This window comes from Furipterus horrens, unplaced genomic scaffold (genome assembly GCF_987537825.1).
Source record: "Furipterus horrens unplaced genomic scaffold, mFurHor1.1.pri manual_scaffold_6, whole genome shotgun sequence".
NCBI classification, from domain to species: Eukaryota; Metazoa; Chordata; class Mammalia; order Chiroptera; family Furipteridae; genus Furipterus; species Furipterus horrens.
This window is the reverse complement of record NW_028327176.1, coordinates 100,029,045-100,047,186: the sequence shown is the minus strand read 5'-3', so window position 1 is coordinate 100,047,186 and position 18,142 is coordinate 100,029,045. Positions and strand designations below refer to the sequence as shown.

General features: G+C 40.2%; 1 long non-coding RNA gene across 1 annotated transcript; it reads right to left on the bottom strand.

The window, feature by feature from the left end:
• Nucleotides 1-14,129: 14,129 nt before the first annotated feature.
• Nucleotides 14,130-17,652, bottom strand: LOC150007099 (uncharacterized). The gene is made up of 3 exons (XR_016511784.1): nt 17,594-17,652; nt 15,287-15,350; nt 14,130-14,229 (listed from the first exon to the last, which is right to left on the bottom strand). It is a non-coding gene; the product is annotated as an uncharacterized LOC150007099 (long non-coding RNA).
• Between the last annotated feature and the right edge of the window lie 490 nt (nt 17,653-18,142).

Genomic DNA, 18,142 nt, shown 5'->3' with positions numbered 1-18,142 from the left:
TTACACGAGGTTCGTTACTCCCAGAATTCTCTCTGTGCAAGTGGCAAAGTGAGGGAGAGTTTGGTAGTCGGCTTGCAGGGAACTGCTCTAAAACAGGATTTGTTTCATAATACATTGTAGGTACTCTCTGGAAGTTATTTACATGCATAGTCAGTGCCGTTTTCAGGTGAAATACACAGCAGCAGGCAAATAGACACTGTGTGAAGACATTTTAATTCCATACTGCCATCCTTTTTGAGTATTAGCCCTGACTACAGTGCCCAGAACAGCCAAGGCCTTTGATTGCTCCTTGTTTCCAGTGTCTCCTAGGGATTTACCCTGGTAGGTTTTAAGGCCACTTGGTATGCTAATCTACTGGTCAAGGGAAGATCTGGGCTAGAGGTACACTTAAGGTCATCATAATTCTAATAGACTATGACAAAGTCATGGGTTATTGCTCCCCTGATTACCTTGTACAAGACTGTCTTAAAAGCAGGCTGGAGTAAGAGACTCCTCCGGCAGGCTTAATAACACAAGTGGCCATGTTGGAGACTCCCATGTGACAGGGCAGTCTAGCTGGCCACATGGGTCTCAGGTAGCCTCTAACCAATAGTCAGCAAAAATCCAAGGTTCTTGTTCCCACAACTGCAAAGAAATGAATTCTGCCAACAACCTGAGTGAGCTGTACGTGGATTCTTCCCCAGCTTAGCTTCTAGCTGGAGAAGATGGTGCTTAAAGTCATGGGACTAGATATGACGTAGTGAATACAGGGAGAGAAATAAGGGGCTCAAAGCACTGAGCCAGGGCACCCCATCCTCATGAGGTAGGGAGAGGAGGAGGATCCAGTAAAGGGATGAGAAGGAGCAGTTGCTGAAGTAGGTCGGAAACCAGGAGAACGTGCTGTCCCATTGGCTAAGAAGAGCATTTTAAGAAGAATTTCAGAGAAGATCAACACTATGAACATTAAAATGACAACAAATTCACAACTATCAACAAATGAACGTAAAAAACAAAAGCAAACTAAGCAAACAAGCAGAACAGGAACAGAACCACAGGTATGGAGATCATTTGGAGGGTTATCAGTTGGGAGGGGAAGGGGGAGAATGGGGGAAATGGTGCAGGGATCAAGAATCACAACTGGTAGGTACAAAATAGACAGGGGAATGTTACAAATAGTAAAATAAATGGAGAAACCGAAGAACTTATATGCATGACCCATGGACATAAACTAAGCAGGGGACATTGCTGGAGGGAAAGGAGGTATCGGGAGGAGGGGGGCAAAGGAGGAAAAAAGAAAATTGGGGCAGCTGTAATAGCATAATCAATAAAATATACTTTAAAAGAAAAAAAAAGGGTTTTCAGGATAGAACCTGAGTTAAATGCTGCCGAGAGTCAGGAAAGATCAGGTACCTGACCTGCCCATCTCAATTTGAAACGTGAAGATCTTTGCTATATGAATAACAGGCACTCAGAGTAAGAAATCTCACTGTTGAAATGTTTCACAATAGAATGGAATCATGTTCAGACTTTGTCTGGCCGTATATCAGATAAGCCCTTCCAGATCTGTAACTAGCTCTTCTAGAGAGACTAATTTCAAGTTTTTCTCATGCTTCCAGAACAAATAAAGGGGATGAAGCATAATCATTCAGTAGCACGTAGAATGTTTTTTAGACTGATGCAGATTTTCATAAGAGCCCCAAATCCATTTCCTTCTGAATGATTCTTAAATAGAAAAGACAATTGCCTTTTGTTAAGAAGGCAGCAGGGCTGTGCTGTACTTACCTTTATCAAACTTCAGGGGGCGGACTCTGACCAAGAAACAAGTCCTGGACAAGTTGTGGGCAGCTGAAACACACCTGAGGTCCACTCGGGAATTTGGAGGTTTGAAAGGCATTTTAATCCGCCTGGGCAGCTGAAACACACCTGAGATCCACTAGGGAATTTGGAGGTTTGAAAGGCATTTTAATCCGACTGCTCTAATTAGGAACAATTTGCAGTGTTCCTGCTGTGTTTTGTATAGTAAAAAAGATTTGGGAGTTAAGAACATAATAGCTCTGTTTCAAAACAGCAAGTAAGACCTCTGTTTCCTGGGTTTATGCCCAGGGTGCTGGTGAGCAGGAAAGGCTGTTTGTTTCTAAGCAAGGCAGGAATTAGCCACGGTTGGTATGGAATTCTCATCTGCCAGAAAACCTGTTAACTCAAGTACGGGGTGCAAAATAGATTGGGAGCTTTCCGGGATCTGTTTTTCCCTTCTTTCTTCCCTTCTTTCTTCCTTCCTTCCTTCCTTCTTTCCTTCCTCCCTCCCTCTCTCCCTCTCTCCCTCTCTCTTTCTCTCTTTCTCTCTTTCTCTCTTTCTCTCTTTCTCTCTTTCTCTCTTTCTTTCTTTCTTTCTTTCTTTTCTTTCTTTCTTTTTCTTTCCTTCTCTCCTCTCTCTCTCTCTCTCTCTCTCTCTCTCTCTCTCTCTCTCTCTCTCTCTCTCTCTCTCTCTCTCTCTCTCCTCTCTCTCTCTCTCTCTCTCTTTCTTTCTTTCCTTTCTTTCTTTTCTTTCTTTCTTTCTTTCTCTCCCTCTCTCTCTTTCTTTCTTTTTTTTTTTAGAATTCTCTCTTCCTTCGGGAAATAATTTGACAAATTTTATACAGTTTTGTCAGACATGAGTCACACATCAATGACTGAGTTACCCAGACTCTTTAGAAATTCCATCTTGTACCCAAGGTCTTAAGAACGGAGAGAACAAAACAAAAAACATAAATCAGTGACTGCACTTAGAGCAGAGACTCAGGTGCTCAAAGGTGGACAGGAAGGATCAGGGCTACTTGCAGTTTGCTCCACGGCCCTCATTATATGAAGAGCCCCACAGTTGACTGATTACCACAGATTTTCCTAGAATTGGTCTGTATTTCAGCTGGCTTAATACTAACCTGGTGTGCCTCAATGGCCTCCTGTGGGGCTAATGTGGAGGGCTCTCTCCAGGATGGAGTCCTTGGGAGGTCAGCCTCTGCCTTGCCTCAGTCATTTCTCTGCTTTTCAGTTTCCCATCAGTAAAACCACAGACCTGCATTCATTAGATAAGCTCAGAGATCCCTTCCAGTCCTGGCTCTCTCTGATTCCGTGTCTCTTCATAGGTAACACCCTGGGAGAAGAGAGATTTATCACCAAAGAGTACCAGCCCAAGTAGATTTGGCAAGACCTTATCTTGCTGGGTAGGAGTCATAGATAAAGCATTGCCAACAGCTACATTTATGCCAACCAGATGGGAGGCAACACCCCTTTGGAAATCGGACCTGATGCTTGAAACCAGAGCCAAGGAGCGCCCCAGTGTGATGTGTTGCCAAGGGACACATTACTTTTGTGGATAAAGTTTCCTGGTTCTTAGATTGCATCTCTGCCCCCCAACAGGGCATGGGCAAGGCAGCAGTGAATTCCATGACAACACGAGCCAGGCACTGCCAAGGACAATGCTTTGTGGCATGAAAGCTTCTCCTGGCACTGGTGATAATGAGCTTTTGTTTTTCTGCAAACGCCTGGGCAGGGAAGCCAGCCCCACCTGTCCTCTATTTCACCTGATTGAGGAAAATATTATACAGCTGCTCTCCCCATCAATTTAAAAAATAAAAATGAAGTTGTATTCATGGAATCACTCCAAGAATTTATGTTGACGATTGTTTACATAGTAAACTGCGCCACATGAAGTGCTCATGCCCTGCTTTTCCCTTAGAGAAAGGCAAACATTCTCTAAGTGTACCCTCCCGCTCCCACAGCCCCCACTAGCAGCAGCGACCTGACCTGGAACTGGTTAGAAATGCCAATTCTTGAGCCCCACCCCAGACCTCCTAAATCAGAAACACAGGAGTGAGGCCCAGGGACACCTGTTTAAACAAGCCCTCCAGTTGTCTCTAAAGCAGCCATTTTCAGTTGGTGTGCTGCAAGAGTTTTCTTATTTATTTATATTGATTTGAGAGAGAGAGATCAATTTGTTATTCCACTTATTTATGTGTTCATTAGTTGATTTGTGTATGTGCCCTGACCAGCAATTGAACCTGCAACCTTGGTGTATTGGGATGATGCTCTAACCAACTGAACTACATGGCCAAAAAGAACTAAAAAACATTTTTTTAAAAGATTTTATTTATTTATTTTTAGAGAGAGGAGAAGGGAGGGAGAAAGAGAGGGAGAGAAGCATCAATGTGTGATTGCCTCTCACAGGCCCCCAACTGGGGACCTGGCCTGCAACCCGCGCATGTGCCCTGACTGGGAACCGAACTGGGGACCCTTTGGTTCACAGGCTGGCACTCAATCCTCTGAGCCACACCAGCCAGGGCCAGGAAGAATTTTTAAAACATGCAACATCTGACTATTTAGTCAGGGATACTGAGCTCTTTCCCTTAGATTATCAAATTTAAAAAATGACAACAGCCAACACAACACTAGCTATCCGGTATGACTGAATCAAATTACATTTATTTTTTTCTCAGGTTGGCAAAAAAATTGGTTATGCATGCCTTGAGATGAAAATGGTTGAAAGTCGCTGCTCTAATTCATGCTCACATTTGGGAAACTGCTGACATAGAGATTCAGAGAGGGACCATTTCAGTTCAAGGGCAGGTGATTCAGATCACAGGCCCTTACATGGGAGGGGAAGGAGGAGTGGGTGTGAGGACCTTTTTTAGTTTCATTTTCTATTGTCAACACTTCTGTGAGCCTCAGGAACCAAGAAAGTCTACGTAAAGGTGTGAGCAGAGAAGTGTTCAAAGCCGGATGGGTATTCTGGGCAATGCAATGCAACTGTTAAGAAAGAAAGGGTTTGAGGCCTGGCTCCAACACTTACTAAATGTGATCAGCTGGTTGCATTACCAAACCTTAGTCACTTCATCTGTCAGCAAAGGTAAGAACTCCTTGCAAAGTCATTTTCAGGAAAAAATGAGAGGAGCCTGAATATTCTTCGCATACTGCCTGGTATTTGCTAAGCACCCAACAAATGGTGGCCAATAATGATATTCAAAATGTTAATAATGAAGCATGAATTCTACAGGACAGTTTTACTGTTTCAAAGCAGAGAGCTTAAGGAAAAGATGCAATCTTCAGGGACCAGAGACAAGGGTTCAAATCTCAGTTCTGCTACTGACCATCTCAGATGGGCTACCTTTTCCCCCTCAATCTTCGGGCTCATTGGGAGGCTTAAACGGAGAAGTAAATAAACCATCTTGTGTGGTGCCTAAATACCATAAGAGTTCGATACTTTTTCTTTTCTCTTCCTCTTTTTCAGTGGGAAAATACAGCCACATTTTCAGGAGTATAGAGGTCAATGTGCTAGGGATTTAATGAAGCAAACTATATTGGGATATTTTATCCAAATGGCTTAGAAAATACCTGTTGAAAAGTGAGGGGAATGATTATAAGGGGCTGTGAAGGAGCCCTTTTATTTTGTTCATTATATATAGAATAGTTTAAGGACCCTTGACAAGTAGAAAAGTAGCCCAGGCAAAATAAGTTTTTAAAAGGAAGAACACTGAAGAGTGACAAACCAAAAGAAACTTCTAATTATTTTTTCCTTATTAATGTGAAAGAGACTTTAAAGTACATAAAAAAGCATTGCTATAACTTCCACTGAGGGCATTTCCAGCTGTCCAGCTCTCTCAGGTTCCTGAATTACAATCCCTTTCTGGCCCCTGTCTTCCTCTGCCTTTGTTTTCTACTTTAAGGAAGACCAGCCACCTGCCTGAGATGTCTTTTTCTGGCCTCTCTTCCTTTCTCCCTGCCTCCCTCCACTGTGTATACATTTCCTCATCCTGGCCTTGCAGCAGCTGGGAGCGGTTGTGTAGTGCAGTCATATACATTTGATTGAGTGTTTAAATGAACCAAAGTTTACATTCCAAGTGTACGCACAAGATGTATATGAGGTGTGACTATGAGTAGTAAGATTGACTCTTTGTTTCTTAAAAAGAAATTTTAAGTTTTATTTATTTATTCGTTTGAGGAAGTTTAATACAGTGACCAGACATATGGAATCTGGATGCTGCACTTGCATTGCAGTCCTTGCAGTCAGGCTAATGTCCTCTGGCAAGTGACTGAGTTCCTCCAAGGCTTCAGTTTCCTCAATGGTAAAATTGAGATAGTGACAGTTTTTGCCCACAGGGTGGTTATGAAAATTAAATCAAATAGTGCATGGGGCAAAATTCTCAGAACATAGTATGTGCTCAATATATCTTAGCTATTATTACTTTTTACTTTTCTTGTATTATAAATATAAAAGTATATAATATAGAAATTAAAAATTCCCTTTTTATTATCCTTTTTCCTCCTCAGTTTCCCTCTACCAATAAATAATCATTAAACATTTAAAATATATCTTTCCGGACTTTATCCTTCCACATAAATGGGACCCACTTTGAACATGTCTGTATTCTCCCTTGCAAACTTACATTTGATATTTACTTCAAAAATTTGGAAATTTGGAAATTCTTTTTTGAGATTGAACCAGATATGAAGTAGAGAGGTAAGAGATCTCACAACTTTAGGGCATTCTACCTAATTTTCAAAATAAAAACTTCCTTGTTTTATAGGGCTATTTCGCGCTCGCACGTGCGCGCGCACACACACGCACACACAAATGGGTCTGGATACATTTTATTTTCTCAAAAAATTTGCGAGTCTCTCAAAGTTACTGATAGTGTCACCATAGATGATATTCAGAAGATGGTGACACTGGTCCTGAAGGTCACTAGAAGATTATTACTGATTTTGCACACACACACCCTCTCTGCTCCCATCTCCCTGCCAGTTCAGTAGTGTCAAATCTCAGTGTTAACTCTGGGATTCTGCCCCCAGTGCAGCCAATCAAACCATCCTCGTGTGCAAAAATACACAGTAGACACAGATGTGGGCAATGAGCAACTCTGTTCTGAAACTGACATTATCTGCACCTTGGTGTAGGAATCAGCACCTTCTACTGCCAAGAGGTGAGACTTCACTACTGAATTTCAGCTTTATCTTTGCAAATGCTTCTTCCTGCTAAACAAAAGTACATTACAACATATATTTCCTATACAGGCTCAGTTATCTTAAAACTTTCCCAGGAGGAGGAATGGTAGCAAGGAGTCTAAGAGTTAATATCCATATATATCACCTTAAGACACTGTCCTGGTTCCTGGTTAAATGTTGGCATAGCTACAGATACATTTTCCTTGTGCCGCCACTGAATACATGCTCATGTTTATCATTTCCACCTTGTTCAGAAGTCCACTCAAGGCACATTTATTGAAAACCAATGCCTTTTATGCTCAACAAGCCTTCTATTATAAATCTTTTGTGTCCCAGCTACATGTCTCAGTACTAGATTCTTCACAGAGAGAATGTCACTGAATCTTCTTTATAATTACCCTCTCAGTTCTACTGAAATGGAACCAGAGGCCAAGTTCACCTAGAAAGAGACAAAAGTGAGTAAACCCATGTGTCTCACTCCAAAGCCCATGTTATTTCTGCTCCAAAAACTACTCAAGACCCAAGAATCACTGAAAGACTGCTTGCTGCTGACGGAGACATTTCCAAGATTCCTCCTGGCATTTATCACAGTGTTCTACGTTAATTTATTCCTCTCTGTTAATTTAGCCCTACCAGGAAATGTCATCACTAAGCCACTAAAATACAGGTAAGGGAGTTCATGGTTGACAGGTCTGCTGCTGGGTCTGCCTACATCCTCCACAGGTGGTGTAGCTATTTCAGGCATCAGAGGCTCCAATCTTTGCTTTCCCAACCTTGACTCCCACAATCTATGGACAGACAAGAATGTCAAGAATGTTGAACAACCTCCTAAGAGGGTGAGTACACACTTGCAGGAAGTCGAGCTTCCAGGCTGAATTTCTTGAATGGGAAGATAATTGCTGTTTGTTCTCACACAGTGGAGAAGTCAAAAGTCAGATCTCATGACAAGCAGCTAAGAAATCCTCCATTTTCATTCTCAGCCCATCTGCAGGGTAAATGGAGACAGGGAAGACCTATCCAACAAATAAACAAATAAGTAAGAAAAAAAAAAAGAAAGAAAGAAACTTTATTGGATGTTGGAAAGCATGAGGGCATGAGGGAGAGAAAAAAAGTAAAAATCAAAAGAAAGAAATAATTTGTATTTCTTCAGTTACTGAAAGCATGTTGTGGAGAAATTACAAAGGGTTTTATATTCTTAGAAAGAAAACAAAGTGCAGACAGTAAGGATTACTGTAGGAAGGACATTGACCTTTCTTTTTTCCTGAAATGCTTATGAGACCACACAAAGGTAAAAGAGATGCGTACAGATGAGAATCTCTTTAATTTCTTCTATTTGTCTGAAGTAAAAGGTCAAGATGGAAGAGGTGGAATGCACGAGAAGGAAGAGCCACTTTCAGAAAAAACTGAAATATCACAGTTACCCCTGATTATAGGTTAAAGAAAAGAACATACACTCCTTTTTATTTTCATCATATGAAATGACATCTCAACTCATTCCATTTTTTGCTTAGCTGGAACATTTTCTCCTCCTGGATACATGCTATCAATCCTGGGGCAGTTCCTTTCTTTGTATTTAGTTGAAACTAAATTAAGGGTTTGCCTAGATTTGAAGCCATTATGCACAATAGGCTCTGCCACACCTCGTCAGTCTTCAGAGTGCACATATGAGGCAGGCAAAATAAATACCTGGCTTGTTTGTAAAGGGCTGCACATGTTAGTGACCTTTAACATTGGTAGTCATGCAAACTTTGGAATGAGCAATCACACTTCATGTTTCTAGGCCTGGGCAGGGAGCAGCTGGGCTTAGAAAAGAACATTGCCCTCACGCACTTCTGAAGGGAAGAAAACATTCCTTGAGTTCTTTCACCTTTACTCTAATGGGGAAAAGGGCTTGTGTTTTTAGCAAACACCACTGGAGACCAACTCATTCAGGAAAACAAACATATCATTAGCTCTGCAGGTCTCTGAAATGGTTCTCCTGGGAAATATATAAGCCTGGGTTTCATTCGGAGCCTTTCCAAGATTCAGTCATCTACCAAAACAAAAATCTATTAGGTACCTACTAATGGGCCGGGCACTGTTCTAGGTACTGGGGGTACAGTGGTGAACAAGGTGAACAAGGCAGATGAGGTTCCTGCCCATAGGGAACCTATGTGTCTCTCACCCATTGTGCGTGCCCATGTGGTTACAAACCCATCACAAATCTACAACTTTTCAGCTTGCCCAGTCAGTTGCTTTCTCCTCTCTCCTGACCTCTGCTATCTTTCTGGGGGGAATTTTTATTTCCTTGGAGCACTTAGCTCCTGTCAATAAATACCTTGATAGTCTATATAACTGTTAAATAATTCTTTTTCTTTTCACTAAACTCTGGTATTGAGAGTTATAATTTTGGCGGCGGGCAATCGGGCCCCTAACTAAAGAGCCCGAGGGTTTGTTTTCAATTGGAGCAGCCGAGGGGTTCTGTAACACCTTTGCTTAATGTTTTTTCATAATTATCATAGAATTCCTGTTAAATATTAACTTCAGTCACCAAGTTTGAATTTAAAAATGTGCATAAAAGTTGAACAGGAAAAGTTTTTTCTAAGACTCTCCTTACCTTTCTCAAGCCTGCATTTAGTCGTAGATGTCTGTAAACTGCTTTCTCACAAATTCAATTATTGGGCTTTTTTACTTTTTTCCTGGAAATATTGAGTTTGCTCTTTGTCACCTACAAGGGAATTAGTATGTTATGTAAGGTAAATATTGCTTTTATTTTTCAGCAATAGTTTTTATCTCAGAAAAAATATCATTAGCTTTTCTTGATTGTTCTTGCGTTATACAGATAAGTACTTGAAATGAAACGTGACTTGTTCTTAGATTGTAAGTTTCCTTATGTTTTTCCAAAATAAATCTAATCTGTGTACACATAATTGCAGTTTGAAAAAACTATGTGCAACACTTATAATTGCTTGGGTATAATTTTGTCTTTGTTTAAAGTATATTTTACTGATTATGTTGTTATAGTAGTCCCGATTTTCTCCCCTTTGCTCCCCTCTGCCCAGTAACCCCTTCCCCCAGCAATCCCACCCTCTTTAGTTCATGTCCATGGGTTTTGCATGTAAGTTATTTGGCTTCACCTTTCCTATATTATTCTTAACTTCCCCCTGTCTATTTTGTACCAACCAATTATGCTTCTTAATCCCTGCACCATTTCCCCATTTCTCCCCCCTCCCCCTCCCAGCTGATATGTCTCCAAATGATCCCTGTACCTGTGATTCTGTTCCTTTTCAGATTTGCGTAGTTGAATTTTGTTTTTATTTTTTAGATTCAGTTGTTGATAGTTGTGAGTTTGTTGTTATTTTAGTGTTCATAGTTTTGATCTTCTTTTTCTTAAGTGAGTCCCTTTGACATTTCATATAATAATGGCTTGGTGATGGTGAACTCCTCACCTTGTCTGGGAAGCACTTCATCTGCCCTTCCATTCTAAATGGTAGCTTTGATGGATAGAGTATTCTTGGTTGTAGGTTGCCTTCCATCACATTGAATACTGCTTGCCAGTCCCTTCCTTTCTGCAAAGTGTCCTCTGAGAAATCAGCTGATAGTCCTATAGGCACCCCCCTGTAGGCAACTCTCTGCCTCTCTCTTGCTGCCCCCAGGACTCTGTCTTTATCTTTCACCTTTGGCTTCTCAATCATGATGTGTCCTGGTGTGGTCCCCTCTGGGCCAGCCTGCCTGGGACCCTCAGTGCTTCCCGGACCTGTATGTCCATCTCCTTGGCAAAATTTGGGAAGTTTTCCTCATTTGTTTCAATTATTGCTTCCTCATTCTGCACTTGTTGACTGTTTTCCTCTTCCTTATGTTCCAAGTCATTTATTTGAAACCCGGTTTCCTTCCCTTCACCATTGGTTTGGTGTGGATTTTCCTTTGTTTCACTTAGCATAGCCTTCACTTCTTCTCTTATGTGTTTGCCATACTCAAGCATATCTGTCAAACCTGTGAGCATCTTTATCATCAGTGTTTTGAATTCTGCATCTATTAAGTTGCCTATCTCCTCATCTGTTAGGTTGGCTATCTCCTTGTCACTTAGTTCTCCCACTGGAACCTTGATCCGGTTCTCCTTTTGGGCCATACTTCAATGTCTCCTCATTCTGACAGGTTCCTGTGTTTGTTTGCCTCCGCATCCCAAGCAGAGCTGTCGCTCCTGTTATGTTGTAAGGGGCGGAGCCTTAGGGACTCCGAAGTACAGGGCGACCTGTTTCACCACGTTGTGTCACTGTATGTAGGGGAGGAGTCTAAGAGAGAACAATGCCACCTGCCCAGCACTCACCGCCCCCCCTCCGGGCACCTCTCCCACCTCCGCACCAGACTGGCGCCCCTCTAGCTGCTGCCCTGGCCGTTGTTTCCAGAGTGGGTGGGTCTGAGAATGTTCTAGGACCGTGGGGGCCCTTTAAGCAGGCAGACTCTCCTGAGACTGGCAGTTTCCGCCTCCACCCCAAACCCCACTGGTCTGCACAGTCAGAAGCAATGAGGCTTGATTTTCCCCCATGCTGGGGCTGTGGGTTGCAATGTCCGGTGAGGAGCTGGGAATGCTCCCAAGGTGTCCCTCTTGACTTTTCAAACGGCCGCTGTCCCTGCTGCCACCGCCACCACACTGTATCCTCTCCGCCCTGGCTCCACGCCTCCTACCTGTCTGGATGAGCACTTCTTCTTTATATCTTTGTTTGCTGAACTTCCATGCAGTTTGATTTTCTGGAACTTCTGGTTGTTTCTAGTTTTGAGGTAGTTGTGTTCCTTCTTAGTTGTGGAGGGAGACACAGTCTATGCCTCCATCTTCATCGAAAGTCCTCACTGAGCATCTTTACATCTGGATGTGTGATAGTCCCTGACCACGGCCACCACACTTGGCTCCTTCTGTCTTTGTTATGTCACTTTGCCTCCAGCGGTTTTAGTTCTTTTCCTATGGGCAACTGTTGCCTCCTCCCTGAAGTCGTGTTTTTTGCTGATATGCTGCTCCCTCTTTAATAGTCTCTAAGAAATTTCTGCTAGATCCTGCCAGGCATCCTAACACCAAGGAAATTCTTGAAAAAAATTAATACTTTTTGTCATCAACAAGGTCGAATGACCTTAGTCCTCCTTGGTAGGGACAGACCACTTACTGTATGATAGGAAAGAAACCAGATTGTAGCTCTCTCCAAAAGTATTAAACTTGGAAGACAGAGACCTCATGTATTATGGGATGAACATGTCTTCCTCATAAACTCACTAATCATATAAGCTATGCTTATCTAATGGGTAGAAGGAAATTAGGAGGACTACTCCAACAAAAATGCTTCCACATTGAAAGATAGGTCAGAAAAATGAGGTCCTTAACAAAAATCTGGCATAAAATAAATGTCTTATATATAGTTACCAAAAAGTGACAATTATTTGGTTTTCCTAACACATCCCATCCAGTGCATTTTCCAGCATCTGGCCCTCCTTTCTCACATTGTGCCCCTGGGCTGAATCAAGACCCAGAGGTCTTCATTCTATGCCCAGCTGACCCTTAGGTTACTGCCTAAATCCCATTTTCTGTTCTGTTAACTTGTGTACCAACCTATTGAATCTCATGATCTTGAGGCCAGGTTCTCCATGCTTCCATGAGTGAAAACTTATAAAATAGGTAAAGCAATAACTGTAGATGTCTTTTCACTAAAGAGAGAGATAACAAGAATCTCTTCTTTCCCCATTCCAAACAGTCTACATCTATACTGGGAATGTAAAACTATCCCATTGAACTTGAGAATTACTTGAATTATCCAATAGTGGTAAATTTTTCTAATTTTAAGAAGCAAATGAATCTGATAAATCAAATTTTATACTTTTAACTTTTTTTCTTGAAACTGCTAAGTATGCGTCATGATCTAGTGAGCAATGGTATCTCATTTGGCATAAAATCTTTGGTATTGTAAGTTCATGGTTACTATTGATCGAATTCATAGTGTTGCACAATGAGCATAATGACTTCTATGTCTTTTATCAGAATATATTTGATAAATAAATGAAGTGATGTACATAGAAGTGATATTAGGGATGGGAATTTAGATTATGTAAGAAAATATATAGGACTAGTTCTCTGGTGAAGATTCTGAGGAATGAGCATACATTGTAGAGGAGCCTCATAAATCACAAACTTGAATAGTCACTAACTTTAAGTTCACCCTGGCTCTGACTGTAATACTATTTTATGCTCCTCTCTCCCAGGCAATTAAAATTCCAGCAATTACATGGCATTCCGGTTGGCTATTTTTGCTACCTGTGTAAAAGCAGGCAATCATCTTAGAGGCACAGGATTTGGAAGGGAGGTGAGCACAGTACAAACTCCTCTTAATTAAATATAATGCATTTATTTTGTTAAGCTTCATAAGGAGAAAAAATGTATATTTATGTCATGGAACTATCAAGATTCTAGGATGAATTCCAAAATATTTGTGGATATTGGTATGAATATTAAAAAAATATTTTGTTCTTGATGCATTTATGCAAAGTGCCTGTGAAATACTATGGGGTCTTTGACATGTTATTTAACTTCTCCGTGACTCAGCTTTTTCATCTGAGACATGGGATCATGATATCATAGGGTTTTTTGAGTATTAATTGAGGCTCTCCCCCCTTTTCTCAATCTCTTTCTCTCCCCCCCCACACACACTGTTTAGAATAGTCCCAAACACATAAAACTATATAAACTATTGCTGTTATTTTTTAATACTATTTATTTATTTATTTATTTTTTAAAGTATATTTTATTGATTATATTGTTACAATAGTTCCAATTTTTTCCCCTTTGCTCCCCTCCGCCCAGAACCACCCCTCCTCCAGCAATCCCCCCCCTCAAGTTCATGCCCATGGGTCATACATACAAAGCTCTCCTGCTTCACCCTTTCATATATTCTTCTTTTTTTAAAATAATTAATTAATTATTTTAACAATAAAAAATAACAACCCCTCCCTCTCAGACTTAAGACCCTTTATAACCTTATAAAGGACAATGAGCAAAGGTCTTGAGCTCCTCTAGATGCTTCAGGCTGGGCATGGTTGTTGTCCTACCTACCCTTGGGTCCAGAAATCCCTAATAAGAGTGGGGGTGTGGAGGGGAGGGTTGCCTTCCCACATGGGGAAGGACTGTGCAGACTCCAGGTCAGTTGGCTGTCCCTGGACAGCAGCGTGCTTGGTTTAACAGGCTGGCATCCTTGTTGTATTCTGGGGCAACAGATTTGGCAACAGGGTTAAAAGACATCATTCAGTCCATAACCACTAGAAGAAAAAAGGCAGGTATTAATTTTTCAATGTCCCACATTAGGGAAAAGAAGGGCTTCTTTGGAGGAAGGTGTGCCAGGCACGTCTCACCTGTCCAAAACCCTTTTGCCCATTATACTTAGTTTGGGCTGAGGGAAATATTTTAGGTGCCCCCGCCCTGCCCCACCCCTGACCTCTGGGCTCTTTCTGTCCAAGCCATTAGGACAGAAAAGAGAAACCAGTTTTAAAGTGAACCCCACAGACCAATTTTTTCAATACTATTTAAATTAAATTACTTATTCTGTGACAATATTAACTTAGTATTTCCAGTACTTCCTGTTTGTGAAATGCTTTTATAGTTTACAGACTTAATCCTGTCTTGTAATACTATAACCAAGAGAGGTAGAATTATATGAATTTAATATGTAAAAAAATAAAATAAGAAATTATAAGATTTTTAAAAGTCAGATTTGAGATTAAAACTTGTGTTTTCAACTTCCAACCAGAATTATTTTTATTATATAGCTATAATTAAAACTATATAGAGTTTAGAAAAAATGTTTTGATTTTTTCACCTTCTACACAGAAATTATTCTCAGAATAGTAAATATATAATAATTTTCAAAAGAGAAAAATTTAATTTGATTTCAATTTGGTATGAAAATATTTCACTCCCAGTAATCTTTATTTTTGATATATTAAAAGGAAACACAGGTTTATGTGTTCTCTGAGATGCTGAAGCAGTAAGCATTTATTTTCAGCTTATATTAGGATTCCTTGGCAAGTGGTTGCTAATGACATATGTTTACCACTTCCCATGCTTAGAGGAAGGATTCCTTCGAGGGGCAGAATTTAAGTTGTCTCTGTAGAGAAACTGACCTTTGCAAAATGCTCTAAAGTTGATTATAAGAAGCTAGACCTGTTGACAAAATAAATAAACAAGCTTTAAATAGTAACAAGAAATTCACCAGAAAGCACGGGCAAATCAGAGCAAACTGTATATTGAATGCCAAAGAAATCTCATATTGCTGAAGAAATCAATGGGTGAGGTAAATATGAATGAAATATGACATACATTATGAGACAGAGACCCATTCATATATGGCTCTTTTCCTTCATAGTCAAATGGTTCCTTGATCCTGTTGAGCAGAAATCTATTTAGTTTGTAAAAAATGCTAATTTCTAGGCTTCTCTCATGCTTTAATTTTGACCTAGTGTGGTCTCTGAGACCACACTTTTAACATATACCATTTCAGACTCTAAGGATACTAAGTTTAAGAATAGCTGCTCTAGCTCTGACTGGAGTGGCTCAGTGGGTTGAGTGTCGGCCTATGAACTGAAAGGTCACTGGTTTGATTCCCAGTCAGGGCACATGGCTAGGTTGTGGGCCAGGTCTCCAGCTGGGGGCCTGTGAGAGGCAACCAGTTGGTTCTCTCACATATTGATGTTTCTATCCCTTTCTTTGTCCCTCCCTTCTACTCTATCTAAAAATGAATAAATAAAATCTTTTAAAAAATTAAAAAGCCTTCATTAAAAATAAAAAAAGAATAGCTGCTCTAGCTTTGGCTTAAATTTTCTCCTAATAATTTTTGTATTTTAGGGGTAGGTTCTCAGTTGGAAAAACAGAGACATAAGGCATTGTGGTTCTTGGGGCTGTGGTTGGGGGAGGAACGCACACTGGGAACATAGAAGATAGTTTCACTAAATGGGGAAGTAGAATTAGGCAGTGTTGGCTTGGAGGGAGTTTGGACACCGAGGGGGAAAAAAATGATTAAATAATGCCTGGGTCAGTACTAACCACATTTATTCCTCTCAAGCATTAGAATCAAGCTCTGGCTATCCTAAGCCAAAAAAGCAATTTTATTGGAACCTTACAAAATTCATGATAGCCTGGAGAATTTGATTTGAAAAATTGGGAAAAACCAAGTCTGCTCTGGAAGGTTAGTTAATGTATGACAATGTTTATGTAGCAATAAGAGGCTGGTCCAGTCTGCCACTTCAGAGAATACCGACTCTAACTAGTGAATGACATCATCAAAATTCAGTCTCAGGAGCCACAATGTCAACTGGCCATTTCCATGTTATATGTTATCTCCTGTCTATGCAGATATGGAATGAGAAACACCCTCCCCTTTGATATTTATGGAGCTGGGCATTACCTTTCATAAACAATACATAGAAAGGGAATTTTAACAACAGGGAGATAAGATGCTAATAGGAAGTAGGAACTTGGGTGCTAACAACAACAGCAACAAAAACAATGTCAGACATCTGCTATGGGCTCCATCAAGGGTGGTCATTGGGTTGACCTATATTCCTTTCAGCTGAGTTTAATAATGATTGATGGTAGAGGATATTTTCCCTGCCTCTTTTTAATTTACCCCTCCTCCCATTTGCATTAGTACTTATTGTACATATTTCTGACATACTCTTCTTATCAGAACTTTCTCCTTTCTTGTGCTCAGAGCTTGCCAAATACAGCCATTCAGTATTTTCAATTTATAACCTACTTAGGATTATGTAACTTTCTGAAAATATTTGAACAGATTGAATGGAACCTCACTCACTTCTTTTACTGAATGCTATAAGCTTTTGGTAGAAGTACATTATATGAGCAAATAGTTTCCAAAAAGAAATTGTCAAAATGATCAATTTTACTTCCTCAGTTATTGCAATAGCTATAGTTTTTAGCAATAGTGCAACACATTTTAAGAATAACACAACATTACACTCTATGAAAGTGTTGGTAAACGTAAGATAAATATTCATATAAGATGTGGAACTTAACTTTAATTTTAAAGAACAAAGGAGATCTCTATTATTGAAAGAGGGTAAGTCAGAATTGGGGAAGTTATGCTAATTTCTCTACTTAAATACAGAGTTGCTCTGGTTAGTATCTTTTTAATCAGGCTTTTTGGCCTTTTTTACTTTTCTTAGCCTTTTTATTGTCTTGTTCAGTAAGCTGGTTCACCCAGTAGTAATTGGAACTTCCTCTATTTTAGATTTTTTTCCTTTCAGCTTTACCTACTTTTTTGTAGAACTTTGGAATGTTTGGTAGTCATTTGATCTACTGATGTCAGATGTGGAATACTCTGCAGGCAAGACCTTTAGGGGTAATATGTCAGGGGAACAGAGGTCTACCTAGAATCATTTTAATGATTATTAGCAGATACTACAAGCCCCTTTATCCAGAATGCATAATGTTTTTCCAGAACCTATCTCTGAAGTAGGAGCAACAGTGGAATTGATATGCCATCTTCTTCCTTCTTCCTTTTCCATTGAGAAAAAAGATCAGTCTTGACATGGAAATCAGATGTTAAGCCCCTACTAAAATCCTCCAATGGCCTCCTATTTTACTTTCAATAGAATGAAAATTCCATACCTTGATCCACGAGGTCCTGAATGATTGGTTTCTGTCTTCTTTTCTACATCTACTTGTACCATTTTCCCCCTTCCTCACTACACTGCAACCTCACCGAACCCTCTGATTATCCAGATACCAATGTCCTTCCAAACTCAGGATTCTTGTTTCTGTTGATCCCACTACCTGGAATACTCTTTCCCACGCTCTTGAAATACTGCACCTTTATCAGGGTTTAATTCACATCGCACAACATCAGAAAATCTGCCCTGATGACTCACTCAATCTATAGTTGTTTCTTTTTTTTACAATTTACTGCCATATCATTCTGTTTATGTGATAGCACTTATAGCCTTGAAATTATCTTCTTTATGTATTGATTTTTTTGTTTCTTTCCACTGAAATTTATGCTCTAAAAGGGCAGGAATCAAGTTTATCTTGATTACCATTAAATCTTTGTACCTTGAAGATCACCTGACATATAAAATATGTCGATGAATAAATGCTTTGAATGACTAATGCTGACTCTGTAATAGATGAGACATGCTGGTGGCAATTACAGAGGGCTCA